This window comes from Grampus griseus (assembly GCF_964374135.1).
Source record: "Grampus griseus genome assembly, chromosome: 1".
NCBI lineage: Eukaryota > Metazoa > Chordata > Mammalia > Artiodactyla > Delphinidae > Grampus > Grampus griseus.
The window spans coordinates 105,042,200-105,066,362 of NC_139017.1; the positions used below are offsets into that span (position 1 = coordinate 105,042,200).

A 24,163-nucleotide genomic window follows, 5' to 3' on the forward strand; every position below is an offset into this window, starting at 1 on the left:
TTGCATTTATTTATTCAATAAATAGTTATCAACCACTGACCATGTGCTGGACACTGTGGAAGGCATTGGGGAAAACAGGAGGAATACTGTGGTTAGTAAAACAGCCATGGTCCCCATGCTCATGCAGTTTTTTAGTTCACAAGTAAGACATCAACAAATTGTCACACCAATAAGTGTAATATTTCAGCTTCTGAAAAGCATTGTAAGGGACTAGTCCAGGATGCATGAAGAAGTGTAGAGGGGTAACCCGATGTAGATTTGTTGGTCAGAAATGCCTCCCTGAGAAAATGAGAGTTAAGATGAATTTTTTTATTGGAGTATAGTTGATTTACAATGTTGTGTTAGTTTCTGGTGTACAGCAAAGTGATTCAATTATATATATATATTTTTTCTTTTTCAGATTCTTTTCCATTATATCAAGAGGTTATTACAAAATATTGAATATAGTTCCCTGTGCTATACAATAGGATCTTGTTGTTTATTTCATATACAGTTATTTATATCTGCTAATCCCAAACTCCTAATTTATCCTTCCTTCCCGCTTTCCCCTTTGATAACCATAAATTTGTTTTCTATGTCTGTGAGTCTGTTTCTGTTTTGTGAATAAGTTAATTGTATCATTTTTTAGATTCCACATATAAGTGGTATCACATGATATTTGTCTTTGTCTGACTTTCTTCACTTAGTATGACAATCTCTAGGTCCATCTGTGTTGCTGCAAATGGCATTATTTCATTCTTTTTTATGGCTGAGTAGTATTCCATGGAATATATATATACCACATCTTCTTTATGCATTCATCTGTGGATGGACATTTAGGATGCTTCCATGTAAGATGAATTTTTACTAGGAGAAAACTGAGTCAGGAAAGGAAGGAGGGAATGGAGGTCCAAGTAGAAGGAGACTTTGTTCAAAACTCTTCACTGAGGAACAGCTTGGTGTGTTTGGTCCTGAATGAAGGCGCATGTGGTAAAGTAGAGATAGCTTGGGGTTAGAGAGGAGGTAGGCGGGAGCCAGACTATGTCGATTCTTGCAAGTCACAGAGGAGACTGGATGTTATCCGCACTGCAACTGGAAGCTTTTAACTTCTTAAAACTTTTGGGCATAAAAACAACAGAATTCATTGTGTGTGTTTTTTTTTTTTAAATCACTGCCTACTGAGTGGAGAATGAATTGAAAACAATCAAAAATAATGATTATAAGTCATGATATCAGCCCTATCAATTGTTCCCTCTGCAGCTTCCTGTATTGATCAGCCTGTTTGTAGAAAGATTTAAAAGATCTAAATGCCACACACTTGCTCCTGAAAAGCAACAATAAAAAGGGAAGCGCTGGAACTCCCTCCATAGCCCCCAAAAGTTACAGGCATTTCCAGATATTATGTTGTTAAATGACCTACTGTAAATGTTTTCCTACTCAATGTTTTCCAGCCAGGAAAATAATCCCTTAGGTCAATTCAAGGTTACTCAAAACAGCATGTTCTGGGATGGAATTCAGATTGAAACTGAAAGCAATAAACAGTTACTTTTATAACAGGCTCAATTCTAGGAAATCAGCTGCTCTTCTGTTCTAGCAAAACAAGAACATGACTCTTAAAATATTTAAACTTGTACCAGACTGCATAAAAATTGTTCAAAGGACAATGAAGCCAGTTCCTGAGGATGGCTTTGAAGATGGTTACTAGACACCTCCTTTTTCCACTGTGGCCCCCTGTGTTTCCCTGGCTAGAAAAATTTCACATGCAGCTTCTGCTTGTCTGGAAACATCACCAAAGGCTCAGAGCTCGCAAAATGTATAATTCATTTTAAGCCGCATGCCTCTGGACTCCTGTAGGACATTTTTTCACATGGTTTCCAGAGCACAGGTCTCTGTGCACAATTTACAATGCCCCACATTTTTAATTCAGCCCCCTACTCTCTAGCAGTGGAAGAGCTACTGGGATAACATATTATAAAAAGGTAAAGCATATGTTTAGTAGTGAACATTTCACACCAAAATTCTTGCTGGAAGGGGAAATGTTCATGTCTGTAAAAATTTATTGACATGCCTGTTGGAGCAGAGGTAGCAAATACAAGGATGTAAGTCCCAGTAGAAACCTGTTTATTCCAAAAAGCAAGGTAGTGAGTAGAGGAAAGCAGACAGAGTAAGGAAGAGAGAATGGAGTCATCAAGGTAGAAAGAGAATGAGTTTTGGTGGAGCAGAAGGCTTGTATACCCATCAAAGCTGTGATGAGAAAAGAAGTCTTAGGAAAAGAGATGCCCCCTTCAGTACACCTTTAATGGAATCTACTACACTTAATGTATGATTTTTATATAGCCTGCATTTGAGAGTAGGGTTTATAAGAGGTGCTGTTTCCAACTCTACCTCAGATAAATTCCAGTCCAAAAACTGAGTGTTCACCTTCACCATGACTGAAAATTCATGCTACAATAGATCAGACAATGACTCAGTATGGTCTCAGCCAGCCCTGGAGAACCACCTAAATGTCATATCACAGGAATAAAATGGAGTCATTCTTTGATCTGATTTTCCCTTTAGGGGATGTATTAGTTAGGATCTCTAGAGAAGCCGACCCAATGGGAGATGGATCTATCTATCTATCTATCTATCTATCCATCTATCTATCTACCTACCTACCTATCTAGAGGTAGGGGTGTGTGTGTGTGTGTGTGTGTGTGTGTGTGTGTGTGTATAGATAGATAGATATAAAAAGATAATATGTCTATCTATCTATGTATCTATCTGTACACACACACACACACACACACACATACATTAAGGATTTGGCTCTTGTAATTAATTGAGAAGTCCCATGACCTGCCATCTGCATGCTGGAGACCCAGGAAAGCTGGTCGTGAATTCAGTTTGAGTCCCAAGGCCTGAGAACCAGGGAAGCCATTAGTGTAAATTCCATTCCAAGGGCAGGAGAAGATGAAATGTTCTAGCTCAACAGTGAAGCAGCAGGGGAAAAAAAGGAATGAATTCCTCCTTCCAATACTTTTTGTTCTATTCCTGTCTTCAGTGGATTGGATTTTGCCCACCATGTTAGAGAGGACAATCTGCTGAGTCCACTGATTCAAATGCTAATCACATCTGGAAACACCCTCTTAGACACACTCAGAAATATTGTTTAATCTGGGCAGTCCAAAGCCAGTCAAGTTGAAACGTAAGATTAACCATCATAAGTTCACCTTTTGTCAATTTGGCACCCATACACAGTTCCTTAAATCATAGTTATTCTCCAAATAAAGACAATAACAAGGTCATAGTTCCATATAACATGATACAGCTATAGTACACACATTCAAAAGTGCACTAATCCCTTCCCCAGAAAAGGAGGTAAAGTTCTTGAGTAATGTTTACTCTTCTCCTTGATATCCCATAACTTAAATACTGTGATGTAAAGTTAACAGTGCTTAAAACTATGATGTAAAATCAGTAAGTCTTATGTTACTTGAAAGACTGAGAGAGGAAAGAAAACAAAAATTTGTATATATACACATACATGCAAACATATTATAGCTAAATAAGGAGGAAATACTCATGACAATTACAGTCTGTGTTTCTGTAACTAGTCATGTGGTATGTATAACTACCTTTTGCTACTACCCACTTCATATTCTCTTTGCCTTTACCAAGCATCTCAGCTGGTCATGGTTCTTTACATGATATGGGGTGACCCAAACCTTCATTTCTGAAGGGTCTGGACCATTAGTAGTCCTGCCTGGATTGGGTTGTTTTAGTGTTCTGTTGACCTTAATCATTATGAAACGGAGCAGGGCCTCTGGTCCTTCCCCCCCATGTCCTCTGCCTGCCTTTTGTCTGTAGGAAAACTTTATCCAAAGAATAAGTTTAATCAGAGAAGTGAGAAAATATAGAAGCAAAGAAAACAGTCAAACAAGACCAAATAATATTAGTTTAGACATTAAACAAAGACAAGGACCTTTAGTTCCCTCTTCAAGGGCTATAGATAATATTCTGAGCCATATCGTGTGAGCTGTCTTCTAGGTACTGAGACCCCCACCAGGAGAAAGAAGTTAACTACATGATGACCAGACTGTAGCCATGACATAAGCTGCCACAATTCTGACAACCGGCCTCAGGGAAATGGGAACAAACCGATCCTGGAACTGAAGATTCACTACTTAAAACAATCGAGATGATGCTGAGCCCATTGCACAACCAATTTCAAGATGACTGCCAGAGCTTACTGTGCTACTTCTGCATGTAGCCCCCTCCTCCTGCCTATACATCCCTGAAACTTCCCTTTAAAAGCTCTTTCCCACTGACTATCAGTGGGGGGAGTTGGCCTTTGGACACAAGTCCACCTCTCTCCAGTTGCTGGCCTCCAAAATAAAGCAAACTGTCCTTTCCACCAACCTTGCCTCTTTATTGGCTTTCAAGTGGAGAGCAGCTGGACCCCACTTTCGCTAACAATTATGCATGGTAATATTAAGGGATGCCCTAAGGATCCTCCATTATGGTGTAGTAGTCCAATTTCCCCTTGGTAATCAGGGTCAATCATTCCGGCCAACACTGTCACTCCCTTCTTTGCCTGTTGATTCAGAGGCACAAGGACACCAAAGGCGCCAGATGGCAGTCTTAACTTCTAGTTCATTGGAATCTTTATTGTGTCTCCTGGTGGAAGCATTCCTACCTCTGCAATTAAGACCTCTAAACTAGCAGAGCATAGAGTTGTGTAAAGAGGAGGCAAAACTTTTCCTAGGGGGCCCCTAGTGGTAATAGTGAGTGGTGCCACTCCTATTTCTATCCCTTGATTCCTGGACTCAAGAGTCTTGATTGTCAAAGAATCAGCAACATATATTGGACACTGATTCAGAGCATATACAGTATTTTGAAGAAACCTGCCCCAGCCTTGCAAGGTTTGTGGACACCTAGCTGGCACTGTAATTGAGTTTTAAAAGGGTTATTTCACAGTTCTATCAAGCCAGCTGCTTCAAGATGGTGGGGAACAGTAAGATCAATGAATTCAATGAGCATGGGCCGATTGTCACAGTTCATTTGCTGTGAAGTGAGTTCCTTGATCAGAAGCAATGCTGTGTGGAATGCCAGGGTGGTGGATAAGGCATGCTGTAAGTCCACGGATAGTAATCTTGACAAAAGCATTACCTGCAGAGAAGGCAGTATCATGGGCCATGTCAGTGGTTGGTGTTGATCTCTGCTACTGGCTAGACACTCAACAGTGGTGGTAGCCAGAGCAGCTTTGGTGAGCAGAAGTCCATGTTGCTGAGCCCACGTATGACCTCCATCCCTGCCACCTCCCCTCTTGGTTACCAAAATCCTTCTCTGCTGAGGGTCACACTTAGGTGAGAATTCACACAGGATGCAAATATCTTCATGTTTTTTACCCATTCAGAGAGAACAGTAGACATACCTTTTCTCCAAATGCTTTCCCACCAATTTTCCAGTCATGTTCCTTTTAAGTCCCTGATCATCCAGCCAAACCATTGTCCATTAGGCCATGAATCAGTATATAATCTATGTCTGATCATTTCTCCTTTTAAGCCAGGTGAACATCCAGGAGGTGCACTGCTCAATACCAGCTGGCATTCAAAAAAAATCAATTCCAGGTGGACTGTAGATCAAAATATGAAAGAAAAAATAAATTTTTTTGAAAATAACAAAGACATTATTTTTACATCCTCTGGGTTGAGAAATAGGACGCAGAACATTAAACAGAAATAAAGAATTGATGAGTTTAGATCTATACACACAGACACACATAGACACAGCTCAGATTCAGAATATATAAAGCAATCTTTATATCAAGAAATAAAAAAGACAACCTACTAGAAAAATAAGCAAGAGTTTTGAATAGGTGTGACAAAAAGGATATCCAAATAAGCGATAGATATGAAAAGATCCTTAAACTCTCTGATTATCAAAGAAAAGCAAAGTAAACCTGCATTTACTACACTCACCACACCCTCACCAAGATGATTACATTCTAAATGTCTGACATATCTAACCGGTGGTTAGTATGTGGAACATTGGAAATTCTTATACATTGATGGTGAGAGTATAAATTGAGACAACCACATTGAAAACTATTCATTAATATATAAAGTAATACGTTTTTACTGAACTCAACAACCTGAACGACTATAAAAACATAATGTTAAGCAAAAGAAGTGAAATACAAAAACAAAACATCCTGTATAATTTAATTCAGATTAAGATGAAAGACAGTAGTAATTTATGGTGTTAGAAGTCAGATTAAAGTTTCGGAATTAGTTATCTGTTACTACAAAACAAATTTCCCCAAAATTTAGTGCTTGAAAAAACAACATTTATTATCTCACAGACTCTGAATGTCAAGAATCTAGGTGAGTCCTCTGTTTCAAGGTCTCTCCCTGCTGCAAAGTGCCATTTGGGACTGCAGTCATCTCAAGGCTTGACAGGGAAGGATTCACATCCCAACCTTACTCTTGTGGTTGTTGCCAGCATTAATCATTATGAATTTGGGGCTAAAGGCTTCAATTCCTCACTGACTGTTGCCTAGAGACCACTCTCAATGTCTTGCCATGCGAGTGTCTCTACCATGGCAACTGGCTGCACCAGTGTCACCAAACCAAGAATGGAAGGGAGGGAGGGAGAGAGAGAGAGAGAGAGATCAGTCTTTTATAGCCTAGTCATGGAAGTAAAACCTCACAACTTTCACCATATTTTTAGAAGAAATTCACTAGACTCAGCCCACTGTCAGAGGGAAGAGGATTGCACAGGGGTGTGAATACTAGGAAGTGGAATAGTGTAATGAAGCTAGGATCATTGGGAGCCATGTCAGAGGCTATCTACCAGTTTCCCTGTGGGAGGAGGAGTTGAAATTGCAAGGTTCTATGACTGAGCTTCTGGGAGTATTTGTAAATATCTATTCCTTTACTGACATGAAAGCACGAGAACATATCTACTTATGGAAAAGTATCTAATATCGATACTAATTAGATACTTTTTATCTAATTAGATACTAATACTAAACGTATCTAATTAGATACTAAAAGTATCTAATGTAGATGTGTAATTTGGTCACTTCTCTTTATGTATATGGTTTTCCAATAAATATTTTTAAAGTGAACACTGTGGAGTGACATCAACATTAGGGCAAAGGCAGATGCTTTCTTTGTCTCCCCCCTACAACGTACAACCATTAAACATCCACAATTCAGCATAGATACCTCTGACCAACACACCAGAATTCCATAAACCTGTACATCTAAAAGTGGGTGAACTGTAACACACAAAGGACGCAGAACTGGGGAAACAGTGGAGGCAGTGCCTGCAGTACTTGTCCCCCAGCTGCAGCAGTTGAGCTGGCAGCCACAGAGAACCCAGGAGCAGCAAGGGAGGTGGCACACACGACTCTGACCTCCTGGCCATAGCAATGCTTGTGGAGACAGATATCTAGGCAGCAGCAGCGGTGGGACCTGTGACACCATCGCTCCAGCTACAGAGGCACCCACAACTCCAGCCCTCTCATCCATCACCACCCACAGCAGCGTTGTCAGCGAACCTAGCAACCCTGGATATGGCAGAAGTGCCCATGATCCCAGCTCCTCCTCCCCCTTCTCCTCCCCCAGCAGAGGTGGAGCCTATGACTCAGGAGATCTTGGATGCGGTGGAAGGACATGCCATTTTGGTGCCCCGGACTGCGACGCCAGGGACACGAGCGGTAGCAAGGCCCTAACAACCCTAGAGGCACAAGCAAGGACAAGAAGGCACCAAAGTACACCTCTGACAGAGGCAGTGGAGGGTGGAAAGTGCCAACTTTCTAATATAACCAACCAGAGTCACGCAGGTAACAGAAATCAAAAACCTGTGCTATAGCGCCACCTACTGGAAAACAAAAGACAGGCTCTCATTTCTAATTTCTAACCTGTTGAATCATTAGAATCAAGTAAAACACACACACACAGACACACACACAGCTTTATATAAAGGTGTTCGCTACTTCAAACGCACCAGCAGAGGAACAAACAACTCATCACAACATGAAGAACAACAGTAACACTGTATCACAAAAAGAAAGTGACAATTCACTAGAACCTCAGAAAGGCAGTAAAATGAGCTCAGGAATAAATGAACAGAAGGAATACTTTGCTAAAGGGATTGAAACTCTAAGAAAAAGTCAAATAGAAATTCTGGAGCTGAAGGACTCAATAAACAAGATGAAGAATGCATTAGAAAGTGTTGGAAATAGAGCAGACCACATGGTAGAGAGGATTAGTCAGTGTGAAGATAGAAATCTAGAAATAATACAGGCAGAAGAGGAAAGATAATTACGATCTTTAAAAAATGAGGAAATTCTATAAGAACTGACTCTTTTAGGAAGGGCAACATTAGGATAATGCGTTTCCCAGAAGAAGAGCAGATGAAGGGAGCAGAGAATTTATTTAAAGAAATGATAGCTGAGAATTTCCCAAGCTTGGGGAAGGAACTTGATATTTCAAGTCCATGAAGATAAGAAAGAGAACACCTAGTTACTTCAATGCAAAAAGACCTTCTCCAAAATATATTATATTAAAACTGTCAAAAGTCAATGGCAAAGAAAGAATTGTAAGGCAGCCAGAGAAAAAAAGATTTTAACATACAAAGGAATCCCCAATAGGCTATCAGCAGGTTGCTCAGAATAAACTGTATGGACCAGAAGAGAGTGGAATGACATTCTCAAAATACTGAAAGGTAAAAACTTTCAGCCAAGAATACTCTATCCAGCAAAGTTTTTTCATATAAATAGAATCCTAAAATTTGTATAGAATCTCAAAAAGCCCTGAATAGTCAAAGCAATCTTGTGAAAGAAGAACAAAACTGAAGGCATCATGTGTCTAACTTTTAAACTATATTACAAAGCTATAATAATCAAAATAGTATGGTACTGGCATAAAAACAGACTCATAGATCAACGGAACAGAATTGAGAGCCTACAGATAAACCCACACATATATGATCAATTATTTTACAGCAAAGGAGCCAAGAAGATGCAACAGGGAAAGAATAGTCTCTTCAATAAGTAGTTTAGGGAACACTAGACAGCCACATGTAAAAGAAAGAAACTGGATCACTATCTTTCACCACACACAAAGATAAACTCAAAATGGATTAAAGACTTGAATGTTAAGACCTGAAACCAAAAAACTCCTAAAACAAAACATAGGGATAATCTCCTTGACATTGGTCTTGGCAAAGTGTTTTTAAAATTTAACACCATAAGCAAAGGCAACAAAAGCAAAAATAAACAAATGTAACTACATCAAATGAAAAATCTTCTGCCCAGCAAAGGAAACCATCAACAAAATGAAAAAGCAACCTACAGAATGGGAGAAAATATTTGTAGATCATCTACCTGATGAAGTTAATATCCAAAATATACAAGAACTCATACAACTCAGTAGGAAAAAAATATCTGATTAAATCTGGGCAGAGGACCTGAATAAACATTTTTCCAAAAAGGACATAAAAAGGGTCAACAAGTAACTGAAAAAAATGTTCAACATCACTAATTATTAAGGAAAGGAAAATCAAAACCACAATGAGATATCAACTCACACCTGTCAGAATGGCTATTATCCAAAAGACAATAAGTAAAAAGTGTTGATAAGGATGTGGAGAAAGCAAACACTTATGCACTGTTGGTGGGAATACAGATTTTGCACAGCCACCATGGAAAATAGTATGGAGGTTCCTCAAAAATTCATAATAGAACTACCACATGACCCAGCAATTCCAGTTTTGGGTATATCTCTGAAGGATATGAAAACACTACCTTGAAGAGATATATTCACTTCCATCTTCATTGCAAGATTATTCACAATGGCCAAGATGTATAAACAACCTAACTATCCATCAATGGATGAGTAGATAAAGAAAATGTGGTATGTATATATGACAGAATATTACTCAACCATAAAAAGGAAGGAAATATTGCCATTTGTGACAACATGATGGACTTGGAAGGTATTATGCTAAGTGAAGTAAGTCAGACAGAAAGACAAATACTGTATGATCTTACTTATACGTGGAATCTTAAAAAATAACAATAAACTGAACTCATAGAACAGATGGGTGGTTGCCAGAGGTGAGGGGAGGGAAGGTGGAATGTGTTAGGTGGTCGAAAAGTACAAACTTCCAGTTATAAGTAAATCCTGGGATATAATGCACAGCATGGTGACTATAGCTAAGAGTACTTTACTGTATATTTGAAAGTTGCTAAAAGAGTATATCGTAAAAGTTCTCATCATAAGAAAAAAAATGTAACTGTGTGGTCACAGATGTTAACTAAACTTTTTGTAGTAATCATTTTGCAATATATACATATGTCAAATCATTGTCTTTTATACCTAAAAGTAATACAATGTTATATGTCAGTTATATCTCAGTAATAATAATAATAAGACATAGAGAACTTTCTATTATTAGTATCTTGGGTGTTGAAAGATTTAAGTTAAAAGCTCTGAAAAACAATGTGCCAACGCTACCGGACAGTAGTTGAAAATAAGGAAGACAACCAAATAAATATTTGCATGTTTGGGAGGACTGGGTTTGAGGGAGGCAAAGGAGGCTGTAGGTTGCATTCATCTAGAGCAAAATCTCCTCATAGGGATTATGATGCTTCTTGATTGTTGGTTTCTTGCTTCTCTTTGAACACTGCAGTGTGTAGTAGGCATTCAAAGTGTTTGCTTTGAATGTTTGCCTGACTGATGAAAGATGCAGTTACAAAAATCTGTTGACCATTTAATGACTGATTTTTTTTTAAGTTCTTTAAAATTGTTTAGCATCTAGTTTGTCTATTGAGGAAGTGAATTTTTCTTCATTGAAATTATACAGCAGTTTATTCTGTGTGTCAAACTCAAGTTTTCTCAGAAAAAAAATTCTATCAAAATTCCTAAGTGTTTAGCAGGAGATGACCTGAATTGCATAGGAAGGCTGGTTCCTTAAGATCAAACAAATGGGGACTTTCCTGGCGGTCCAGTGGTTAAGACTCTGCGTTTCCACTGTGGGGGGCAAAGGTTGGATCCCCATCGGGGAACTAAGATCTCACGTGTGGCGCAGTGCAGCCAAGCAAAAACAAAAACAAAAGACAAACACAAATGGTAAACTCACATAATGTAAACACACCTTGGGGTTATATTCACTGTTACTGTAGACTTATTATGGTTTCTCACAGCCCCGAGGACAGTTTGGAGTAGAAAAAAATGCAAATGATTTCCAAGTTCTCTTCCACGTACAATCTGGCTTGTGGTTTCAGATTGGCTTGTGGTTTCAGTTTGGATGGGGATTCAGTTTCCTGCAGCGACATTTCAAAAACCCCTTCCACTTTCAGTTGTTTCATACTGTAATCCTCCGCCCTCTGGTAGAGTGGAGTGGAAAGAAAAGAAATCTCCAGGACTGGATAAGAAAAAAGTGTATCAGAAACCAACACAGCTAACCTGAGGGACAGATTTAGAACTCTTGCCAATTTCTCATTGAAGCACCTTTCTCACCAGCTCTAAAAGATCTCTGCTACTGATTTCACCGTTAAGGTAAGTCTGGGGCAAGGGTGGAAAGGGTCAGGATGTCTTAAAAAGTCTGTTCACGATACATTGCAGCTGAGCTCAACGTGGAGTATCAGCTCTTATTAAAGGTAAATTGTGTTGTTGTCAGACAGGCAGCAGAATTCATTGAGTGCCAGTTCCGCTGAATTAGACAAGAGCACGTGTGGGGACTGAGAGTTTGAAATGTCTTCATACTGTTTTTCTTCCTTTGCCACCCTATGATCTATGGGGATCATAATTGCCACTTAAGTTACCTTTGATAAAACCTGATAAAGATCCTTCAAACTGAAACCTTAACTTTTGAAGAACTATGACTGTACTGTTTTCATGAGAAAGAGCATTGAACGAAATGTAATGTAAATGGTTTGCTTACCTTGTTAAGGACAAAAAAGAAGAAAGAAAAAAGTTGAAACCCAGAATGAACAACGAAGAAGTTTTATGAAAATGGCTATATATTTTAGTCATAGTCCTGCACTTTTTTGAAGATGAATTTCTTCCTTTAGAAAGAACCCTGAATGAATTAGTCTTGATTTATTGACACCCACTCATTCCTTAAGGCCTTTTGTGTCGGACTTTGTTTCCACTCGTCTAATAATTCTACCATTATGAATCACTTTTTGTTTTTTATGTATTTTTCATTGTTGTTTTGTTTTGTTTTGGTTGCACCGCACGGCACTTGAGACCTTTAGTCCAGGGACTGAACCCCTGCCCTCTGCAGTGGAAGCGTGGAGCTTTAACCACTGGGCCTCCACGGAAGTCCCAACGAATCACTTAACACTGTCCGGAAATTTTGTTTACTCCTTGAAACTTCCTCCTCCTTTGAATTTCTTTTCACGGCACATACTTCGTGCATCTCCTTCTTGCTTGATTTCTATTTTTCTCATTAAGAAGAGCTTTTTCCTTTTCAAACCAAAAACAACACAAAGTAAAGGCAACCAACATAAAAGTAACACAAAACCCATCTAGAATTGTATGACTGAAAACAGAGATGTCTTCTTCTAGAAACTCCATCAGTAGTCCTTCCGAGCCTTTTCTCTTATATTTCTTAGCATTTTCCTTCTTTACACATTTTTTTCCTTTCCTACAGCTCTCTCTCTCTTTTATAAGGTAGCAGTTATACTGATGTATATAAATAGTTATTTATTTACTTTCTTTTTCTGAAGATAGGCTTAGAGTGTTTAGTGAAATGCCAGTGTCACACAGAGAGCCAGGTGGAGGTCTGAGATTAGAAATCAGATCTGCCCTATTTCAAAGTCAAAATGTATATTTGTATTTCTGTGTGTTTTGATGCATTCTTGCATTGTTTTTATTTACAAAAGAGTATGGGGCTCTAACAGAGTTAGGGAGAAGAATGCAACTCAGAGCACACATCATAACTTCAGTGTGGGGAGGCCCAAAGAAAGCTGGTGGAATGTGTTAGGATGTGACTGTTGGGTGACTGGATTTTTCTAACTTCCTCTCACCTTGCACCCCACCCGCATATTTGTGCTGTAGTCACTAAATCGGGCATGACTCTGCTGTCTCAAAAACAGCATGAATTACTTTCAATTTCAGTTTTATCCCGTTACTCTACTGGAAGGGGAGACTGGCTTGCTCAGTTTGTTTTAGCTTTGATAAAGGAGGGACAGAAAGGTGCAAGGAGCAAGTGAGCAACAGGTGAGAGGCAACTGGAACTGTGCTTGGTGTGTGTGGAGCAGGTATGTCTATCTCTTTTATGTGCAACCCCAAATTGATTTCTTATTCAAAGTGACAATTGAGAGAGGGTAGGTTGCCTATTGTCTGGGGTGCAGAGGTCTATGGCTGGCTTCAGTTTGGAGGACGCTCAGCTTCTCTGGATCAGTAAGGTCTGCAAAGTGACGGGCACACTCTGTCTCCCTGGATGTGCTGCTCCTCGAAAGAGTCCTCATGGGAGTTTGCCTGTCTTGCTTTATCCAGCTCTGTGGCTGGCATTAGAATTCAGAGAATAAGACAGTCTGTGCGGGGCTTCCCTGGTGGCGCAGTGGTTGAGAGTCCGCCTGCCGATGCAGGGAACACGGGTTCGTGCCCCGGTCCGAAAAGATCCTACATGCCGCGGAGGGGCTGGGCCCGTGAGCCATGGCCGCTGAGCCTGCGCGTCCAGAGCCTGTGCTCCGCAATGGAAGTGGCCACAACAGTGAGAGGCTTGCGTACAGCAAAAAAAAAAAAAGACAGTCTCTGCCAAGGAGGTTATAGGCAATTATCATCTGAAGAGATTGTTTCTTTTAATCTTTCTATCAGTCATACTTAAGAAAGCTTCGTAGCGAGAGCTCTGAAAATATCTATGTAGAGATAAATTTAGTCCCCACATAGCTGATTTTTTATTAGTTAAAAATTAAAAATCTCTTCAAAACTCTCTCTTTTTCCTTCTCTCTCTCTCTGGCTCCCCCTCCTCTCTCTCTTCCCTCTCTCTTCTCCCCCACGCCCTTGTGTTTGTTGGTTTGTTTTTCATAGTTACATTGGAGTCTTTTGTAGCATTTAAAAAATCTATACAATCTGGGTTTAACAACCCCTCTGGATGATTCTTCTGTAGATCAAATTTTGAAAACCACTCCTGAGCAGGGCTGAACAGTTGTACTTTGTTAATTGAAGTTAAAAATTCTGTAGCCTATTCACAGCTAAGAAATCACAAATCTGTTTTTTTTGTTTTTTGTTTTTTTGGAGCAAAGAGAACAAAAAAGCAGTTTATTGAGGCAAAGGCAAAAGGAAACACTCAGAGGAGAGTGTGGGGCACCCCTGCAGGGTTTTTTGATTCCCCCTTTTATCTTATTTTTAGCCCTTTGAACGGGTGGGGTCTTTTTTTTTTAACGTTTTTATTGGAGTATAATTGCTTTACAGTGGTGTGTTAGTTTCTGCTTTATAACAAAGTGAATCAGTTATACATACACATATTATCCCCATATCTCTTCCCTTTTGCGTCTGCCTCCCTCCCACCCTCCCTATCCCACCCCTCCAGGCGGTCACAAAGCACCGAGCTGATCTCCCTGTGCTATGCGACTGCTTCCCACTAGCTATCTATTTCACATTTGGTAGTGTATATATGTCCATATATACACTACCACTCTCTCACTTTGTCCCAGCTTACCCTTCCCCCTCCCTGTGTCCTCAAGTCCATTCTCTAGTAGGTCTGCGTCTTTATTCCCATCTTGCCCCTAGGTTCTTCATGACCATTTTTTTTTTTTTTAAGATTCCATATATAAAGTTGTTTGCAGTTATTCCTCTCACATCTTCCTACAGCTTCCTTTAGTCTTCACTCTAAAGAGGGGACTGGACAACTGCAGAAATTATAATGTAGCTGCTAGAGGCCCATGTTTTCCTTTGTATTCTTTACTCCCCACACTGAAGAATTAGACAAAAGGAGATGGTGCAGGAGCAGTGTTTGAATTTGCTTGCTGCTTTGCTCTGATAAAAAATTTCTATTTGTAGGCCTTGTTTCTTAGTAACCTCGAGTTCACAGACTGTGTTCAAACGCACCCAATGGACCAACTTGTTCACTGCAATTATTACGGATAAATCTCCATCTAATTCAACAAACATGTACTGAAATCCTATTTCGTGTCACATGCTATGCTCAGATATAAGCTTATAGTATTTAATTTCATTATCAAAACATTCTCCAGGCGGGACCTATAATTTTTCTCACATTACCCCTATAATTATCTTTCTTTTTAAATTTAATTTTATTTATTTATTTTTATACAGCAGGTTCTTATTAGTTATCTATTCTATACATATTAGTGTATATATGTCAATCCCAGTCTCCCAGTTCATCCCACCACCACCACCACCCCCAATCTTTAAAATTGTCTAGGTGAGACTCCTTGTTTAAGGCCACATGAGTAGTAACTGATAGAGCTGTTTTCTCCGGTTTTTTTTTTTTTTTTTGATAATATTAGATGTATCTTGAATACTTGACCTATAAATATAAAACTGAATATTTGAGATATTTGAATATTATATCATGTTTGTATATTCTGATAATGAAACATGCATAGATATTATAGGAAACTTTTAACATAATAGCAATCAAAAATATGCTAGGAGACCCATGGTATAATTGTGCTTTTAATACTTAATTTTTCAAATCAAACTTTGCCTTGGAAAACAATGACAAGGAAATCCCATATCCTTTTCACCTAGCTTTACCCAGTGGTGATCTCTTGCTAGATTTGCTTTCTCTCTCTAAATACATGTATATCTCTCTCAATGTAATATAAAATGATATTTGCATTTTTATTCTTATTCTCATTTCTGGGACTAAGTTGCAAAAAAACCTGACCCTTCTCAGCTAAGTACTTCAGCCTGAATCCCTTAAGATACAAGACATTCTCCTGTCTCCTGCCTTCTCTTTTTGAAAGGGAGGCTGCATCCTTTTTATTGACCTCATTCCCACACAGCTGCTGCTTCTTCTACTTAACACTCTTCTATACCTGCAGGTAAAAGATGAGCACATAGGATCACACTAAAGTGTTAGCACATTTTGGTGTATGATGGTCACTTGAAAGCTACCACTGGCTATTGATAAAGGAACTTATAGGATAACCAATGTCTTTGCAGAAGATTATTCTGCCAATTAATTGGTTGCAGTAGCATGGCACAGAAAAATAGATTGTCTGCTTTTTTTTTTAAACTTTTTATTGTGAAAAAATATATTTAACATAAAATTTACCATTTTAACCATTTTACTTAGTTCAGGGGTACTAAGTACATTCACATAGTTGTGCAACTATCACCACTATCCAACTCCAGATATTTTCACCATCCCAAATGGGAACTCAGTACCCTTTAAATAAACAAAAACTCCTCATTCCCTCTCCCTGCAGCCCGTGCTAGACACTATTCTACTTACTGTCTATTCATTTGACTATTTTAGGTAGCTCATATAAGAGGAATCATATTATATTTTTCCTTTTGTGTCTGGCTTATTTCAGTTAGAATAATGTCTCCAAAGTTCATCAATGTAACATATTAGAATTTCATTCTTTTTATAGCTGAATAATATTCCATTGTATGACTTGCCACATTTTGTTTATCCATTCATCCCTTGATGGACATTTGTGCTGTTTCACCTCTTGGCTAATTTAGATACTGCTGCTGTGAACATTGGTGTACAAATATCTGTTCAAGTCCCTGCTATTAATACGTTTGTGTATATACCCTGAAGTGGAATTGCTGGATCAAATAGTAGTTCTATGTTGAATTTTTTGGTGAACCACCATAGTGTTTTCCACAGTGGTTGCATCATTTTACATTCCCACCAGCAATGCACAAGGGTTCCAATTTTTCTACATCCTGGCCAGCACTTGTTTGCCTTTTTTTTTTGGTAATAGCCACCGTAATTGGTGTGAGGTGGTATCTCATTGTGCTTTTGATTCATATTCCCCTAATGATTAGTGATGTTAGGCATCCTTTGATGTGTCTATTGGCTATTTGTGTATCTTTGGAGAAATGTCTGTTCAGGTCCTTTGCCTATTTATGAATCACATTTTTTTTGCTGTTTTTTTTTTTTAATTTGTAAATTTTTATTCTGTAGGAGTTGTTCCACTTGTAGATGTGGTGTATCTGTGGGGAGGAAGGTGATCTCTGCGTCTTACTCTTCCGCCATCGTCCAAGAAGTATCCCACTTTGATATCTGTTTTTAGTAATATGACTTCTCTTTTTTTCTTAGTCAGTCTAGCTCAAGGTTTGTCAATTTTACTGATCTTTTTGAAGAACCAATGCTTGCTTTTTAAAATTTTGTCTATTGCTTTGCTGTTGTTTATTTCTGCTTAATCTTTATTATTTCCTTCATTCTGCTAGCCCTGAACCTTGTTTCTTTCTCTAGTTACTTAAGTAGTAAACTTAGGTTGTTGACTTGAGGTTTTTTCTTTTTTATTGCAATCATTTACAGTTATAACTTTCCGTCTTAGTATTGCTTTTGCTACATATTATAAGTTTTGTTATGTTGTGCTTTCATTCTCATTTGTCTCTAAATATTAACTAATATTTCTTGGAATTTCTTCTTTGACCCGTTGGTTAAGAGTGTGTTGTTTATTTTCCACATGCTTGTGAGGTTTCCAGTTTTACTCTAGCTATTAGTTTCTAGTTTTATTCCACTGTGATCAGAAAAGATACTTTGTATGATTTCAGACTTTTTAAAATTTAAGGTTTGTTTTGTGGCCCAAAATATTGTCTATCCTTGGAAGTATTCCATGCACACCTGGGAAAATGTGTATTCTCCTGTTGTTGAATAGGAGTGTGCCATATATGTCTGTTAGGTCCAACTAATCTGTAGTGTTGTTCAAGTCCTCTATTTTGTTATTGATCTTCTGTCTGGTTTTTCTACCCATTATTGAAAGTAGGGTTTTAAAGTCTCCTGTTATTCTTGAGTGCTCTGTTGCTCAATTCTGTCAATGCTTGCTTCATATATTTTGGAGCTCTGATGTTTGAGGCATATATATTTAGAATTGTTTTATATTCCAGTGACTTGACTCTTTTACCTATTCATAATGTCCTTCTCTGTCTCTTTTAATAATGTTTGAAGTACATTCATTCTCTCTTGCCTCATGTAGGTATAACCACCCCAGCTCTCTTTTCACTGCGATTTGCATAGAATATCTTCTTCCATTCTTTCACTTTTAACCTGTGTGTGTCCTTAGATCTAAAGTGAGTTAGACAACATGTAGTTGGAGCACTTTTAAAAAAACATCCATTCTGCCAATCTATGCCTTTTCATTGGAGAGTTAATCCATTTACATTTGTTAGGGGGAGTTTTATCTATCTGCATTTAAAGTAAGTACTGATATGGAAGAACTTATTTTTGCCATTTTCGTATTTATTTTCTATATGTCTTATTGATTTTTATTTCTAATTTTCTTCATTTCTGCCTTCTTTTATGTTTAGTTGATTTTTTTTGTAGTGACATATTTTGATTCCCTTTGTATTTCCTTTTGTGTATATTCTATAGATATTTTCTTTGTGATGGCTGAGGTGATTACAGTAACACTTATAATATCTATTTTGAAAAGGTGCCAACTTAAGTTCAAATGCATACAAAAACTCTACTTTTTCATTGCTCTTCCTTCCTCCACTTTATGTTATTAATGACAAAATTACATCTTTATATATTGTCTATCCATTAACATAGATTTATAATTTTTATGTATTTGTTTCTTATATACTGTAGAAAAAGTGTAATTAAACCCCCAATTACAATAATACAGGTTTTTATATTTACTGATAAATTCCCTTTCCCAGAGATCTTTCTATATTCCTATGGTTTTCTGGTTACTGTCTAGTGTCCTTTATTTCAACCCTTTAGCATTTCTACCAGGACAGGTCTAGTAGTAATGGATATCTCAGCTTTTCTTTACCTGGAAATGTCTTAAGCTCTACCTCATTTTTGAGAGCAGTTTTTATGGAAAGAGTTCTTTTTTCTTAAAAAAATTTTTTTTTAAAAAATTGAAGTATAGTTAATTTACAATATTGTGTTAGTTTCAGGCATACAGTATAATGATTCAGTATTTTTGTAGATTATATTTTATTAAAGGTTATTATAAAATAATGGGTGTGATTCCCTGTGCTATACAGTATATCCTTGTTGCTTATCTATTTTATACATAGAACTTTTTATCTGTTAGTCCTATACCCCTAATTTGTTCCTCCCCTCTTTTCTCTCCCCTTTGGTAACCACAAGTTTGTTTTCTACATCTGTGACTTTGTTTCTGTATTTGTTTCTGAATATACATTCATTTGTATTATTTTTTAGTTTCCACACATAACTGATATTATTTGTCTTTCTCTGTTTCACTTATTTCACTAAACACAATATTCTCTAGGTCCATCCATGTTGCTGCAAATGGCAGTATTTCATTCTTTTTACTGCCAAATAATATTCCATTGTCTATATACTACAACTTCTTAATCCAGTCATCTGTTGATGGGCACTTGGGTTGCTTCCATGCCTTAACTATTGTAAACAGTGCTGCTATAAACATTGGAGTGTATGTATCTTTTTTGAATTAGAGTTTTCATTTTTTCTGGATATATACCCAGGCATGGGATTGCTGGATCATATGGTAGTTCTATTTTTTGTTTCTTAAGGAATCTCTATGCTGTTTTCCTTAATGGCTGCATCAAATTACACTCCTACCAACAGTGTATGAGTGTTCCCTTTTCTCCACATGCTCTCCAATATTTGTCATTTGTGATCTTTTTGATGATAGCCATTCTGACTGGTGTAAGGTGATAGCTCATTGTGGTTTTGATTTGCAATTCTCTAGTAATTAGTGATGTTGGGCATTTCTTCATGTTCCTATTAGCCATCTGTATATGTTCTTTGGAAAAACGTCTACTCAAGTCTTCTGTGCACTTTTTGATTGAATTGTTTGCTTTTTGAGGTTGAGTTTTATGAGTTGTTTGTATATTTTGGATATTAACCCCTTGTTGGTCACATCATTTGCAAATATTTTCTCCCATTCTGTAGGTTGTCTTTTCGTTTTGTTGATGGTTTCCTTTGCTATGCAAAAGCTTTTAAATTTAATTATGTCTTATTTGTTTATTTTTGCTTTGATTTCTTTTGCCTTAGGAGACTGATCTAAGTAAATATTGCTACAATTGATGTCAGAATGTTCCACCTATGTTCTCTTCTAGGAGTTTCAAGGTTTCACGTCTTACATTTAGGTCTTTAAACCATTCTGAATTTATTTAAGTATGTGGTGTGAGGGAATGTTTTAATTTCATTATTTTACATGTGGCTTTCCAGTTTTCGCCGCACCACTTGTTGAAAAGACTGTCTTTTCTGCATTGTATATTCTTTCCTCCTTTGTCACAGATTAATTGACCATATGAGTGTGGGCTTATTTCTGGGGTCTCTATGCTGTTCCATTGAGCTACATGTTGTTTTTTGGTGCCAGTACCATGTCATTTTGATTACTGTAGCTTTATCATGTAGTCTGATGGCTGAGAGGGTTATACCTTCAACTCTACTCTTTTTTCTCAGGATTGCTTTGGCAATTCAGGATCTTTCATGGTTCCATATAAATTTTCAGATTGTTTGCTCTAGTTCTGTGAAAAATGCTTTGATAGAGATTGCCTTAAATTTGTAGATTGCTTTGGTAGTATGGCCATTTTAATAACATTAATTCTTCCAATCCAAGAGCACTGGATGTCTTTCCATTTCTTTGAATCATCTTCATTTCCTACATCAATATTTTATAGTTTTCGGAGTATAGTCTTCAACTCCTTTGTTAAGTTTATTCCTAGATATTTTATTTTATTTTTGATGTGATTTTAAATGAGATATCTTTATTTTCTCATACTAATATTTCTTTATTAGTGTATAGAAATGCAAGAGATTTCTGTATATTAATCTTGTATCCTGAAACCTTGCTGAATTCATTTATTAGTTCTAATAGTTTTTGGGTGGAGACTCTAGGGTTCTCTATACAGAGAGTATCATGTCATCTGCAAATAGTAACAATTTTACCTCTTCCTTTCCAATTTGGATACATTTTATTTCTTTTTCTTGTCTGAATGCTGTGGCTAGGACTTCCAATACTATGTTGAAGAGAAGTGATGAGAGTAGGCATCCTTGTCTTGTTCCTGAATTTAGTGGAAGGCTCTCAAGTTTTCACTGTTAAGTATTATGTTGGCTATGGGTTTCTCATAAATGGACTTTATTATGTTGAGATATGCTTCCTCTATACCCACTTTGACAAGCGTTTTTATCATGAATGGATATTGAATTTTGTCAAATGCTTTTTCTGCATCTAGTGAATTGATCATGTGATTTTTGTCTTTCCTTTTGTTAATGTGGTGTAACACATTGATTTGCCTGTATTGAACCATACTTGTGACACTGGAATGAATCCAACTTGATCATGGTGTATGATTCTTTTTATGTATTGTTGATTTCAGTTTGTTAATATTTTGTTGAGGATTTTTGCATATATATTCATCAAAGATATTGGCCTGTAATTTTCTTTATTTGTGGTGCCTTTGTCTGGTTTTGGTATCAGGGAAATGGTGGCCTCATAGAATGAATTTGGGAGTGTTCCCTCTTCAATTTTTGGAATTGTTAGAGAAGGATAGGTATAAGTTCTGCTTTATATGTTTGGTAGCATTCCCCAGTGATGCCATCCAGTCCTGGATTTTTGTTTTATGGTAGATTTTTTGTTTGTTTGCTTGTTTTTACAGATTCTATTTCACTTCTAGTGATCGGTCTGTTCAAATTGTCTGTTTTTTCTTGATTCAGACTTGGCAGTCTCTATGTCTCTAGAAGTTTGTCAGTTTCTTCCAGGTTGTTCAATTTGTTGGCATATAACTATTCATAGTATCCATTTATGTTATTTTGTATTTCTTAGGTTGCAGTTGTTATTTCTCCTCTTTCATTTCTTTTTTGTTTATTTCGGTCCTCTCTTTTTTTCTTGGTGAGCCTGGCTAGAGGTTTGTCAATTTTGTTTATCCTTTCAAAAAGCCAGCTCTTGGTTTTGTTGATCTGTTCTATTGTTTTTTGATCTCTATTTTATTTATTTCCTCTCTGATCTTTATTATTTCCTTCCCTCTGCTGACTTTGGGCTTTGTTTGTTCTTCTCTTTCGAATTCTTTTGGGTGGTGGGTTGTGATGAGTTGCTTCTTTCTTGTTGATTTCAAGATTCTCTCTTTGTCTTTTGACAGTTTTATTATAATACGTTTCAGCATGGGTCTCTAATTATTTATCCTATTTGAGTTGTTGAACTTCTTGCATTTGTAGATTCATGTTTTTTCATCACATTGGGAATTTTTAGTGATTATTTCCTCAAAGAATCTCTCTGCCCTGCCTCTCCACTTATGCTTCAGTGACTTCCGTAATGCATGTATCTGTCTACTTGACAATATCCCATAAATCTCTTAGGCTATATTACTTTAAAAAATTCTTTCTTCCTTCTGCTCCTGAGACTTTATAACTTCAGATATCTTAGCTTTAAGTTTGCTGATTCTTTCTTTTGACTGCATAAGTCTAATCCCATCTAGAAAATTTCTAAATTCAGTTATTGTATTTTCCGGTTTCAGAATTTCTACTGGGTTCCTTTTTATTATTTTTATCACTTTGTTGATTTTAAAATTTTGTTCACATATTGTTTTTCTTTTCTTTCTTTTTTTTTTAGAAATGTGTGGATGGGATGGAGTTACAGCTTATTTATTTATTTAATGTTTGGCTGTCTCAGGTTTTAGTTGCAGCATGTGGGATCTTTCGTTGTGGCATGCAGGCTTCTCTCTAGTTGTAGTGCATGGGCTCCATAGCACATGGGCTCAGTAGTTGCACCATGCAGGCTCTCTAGTTGTGGTGTGCAGGCTCCAGAACGCGTGGGCTCTGTAGTTGAGGCATGCGGGCTCTTTAGTTGTGCCGCACGGGCTCAGTAGTTGAGGCACATGGGCTTAGTTGCCCTGCAGCATGTGAGATCTTAGTTCCCCAACCAGGGATCGAACCTGTGTCCTCTACATTGGAAGGCAAATTCTTCACCACTGGGCCATTAGGGAAGTCCCCACATATTGTTTTTCTGGTATTCTTTAGTTCTTTGTGTTTTCATTTAGCTTTCTGAGCATATTTAAGAAAGTTATTTCAAAGTCTTTGCCTAGAACACTTAGTGCATGTATTTCTTCAGGGGTGTTTCATACTACTTTATTTTCTTCCTTTGAAAGGGCCACATTTTCTTTGTATGCCTTGAATGGGCATACATTTCTTTGTATGCCTTGTGATTTTTGTTTTGTTGTTGCTTTTGTTGAAAATTGGGCATTTATAAAAGCAGCTAACTTTCCCATTCTTTGCATACTGGCTTTGTGCCAAGGAATTCTTTCACTAAACTGGCCCTTGGTTTTGAGGCTTGGGATTAAGCTAAAGAGAAACCATAAAGTCTTTTTAGGCTTTTCTGAGCATGCATCTTCCCTGAACCTGTGTGTGCCTTTTCAGTTTTCCCCTGTATATGCTGCTTTTAAATATCTTAATTTCCCAAAGTTTCTCTCCTTGGGTCTTTTGATCATCTATTGTTTGTCTCCACCCTGAAAAGGAAAAATTCAATTTCTCCTCTCAACTTTCTATTCTCCATACTTCACTTCTGGTCACCACATATCTGGGCATTTTTTTCACACTAAGCATTTCTGACACTAATTTCCAAGAGTTAGTCCATACCCCACAGGTTAAGGGCTCAGTCCCACAAGACTGCCCCCCAGTTCAAATGCCAATTGCAAGTCTAGGTTGTCACCTGGACTTCTAACTGGCTATACATTGGAGGTTCCCACCATCTCCTCTTCAGTTTCAATAATTTGCTAGGATGGTTTACAGAAATCAGGAAAAACAGTTTACTTACTAGATTACTGGTTTATTAAAAAAGGATACAACCCAGGAACAGCAAGATAGAAGAAATGCATAGAGAAAGGTAAGAAAGGGTTGTGGAGCTTCCATGTCCCCTCTAGACATGCCATCCTTTGACCACCTCCATGGTCATCAAGTCAGAATCTCTCTGAACCCTTTTAATTAGGGTTTTTCAGTTTTTTAAATGAAGTCTTCATTAAATAGGGATGGTTGATTAAACAATTAGTCATTGATGATTACACAACTTTCAGCTGTTCTCTGATCCCCAGAG

The 24,163-nt window shown here is 37.5% G+C and overlaps 1 protein-coding gene across 5 annotated transcripts in view; it reads left to right on the forward strand.

Moving 5' to 3' along the window:
* LOC309818343 (guanylate-binding protein 6-like) overlaps window positions 1–24,163 on the forward strand; it is a 112,647-nt gene that overhangs the window by 59,178 nt on the left and 29,306 nt on the right. The window contains exon 1 of one of the 5 annotated variants that reach the window (XM_082648026.1): window positions 13,116–13,243. The exons of the other annotated variants lie outside the window; for them this stretch is intronic. The gene's annotated coding sequence lies outside the window, so the exon portion shown is untranslated. Of the gene's footprint in view, window positions 1–13,115; window positions 13,244–24,163 lie in introns of those variants that run through there. 5 annotated transcript variants of the gene reach the window in all.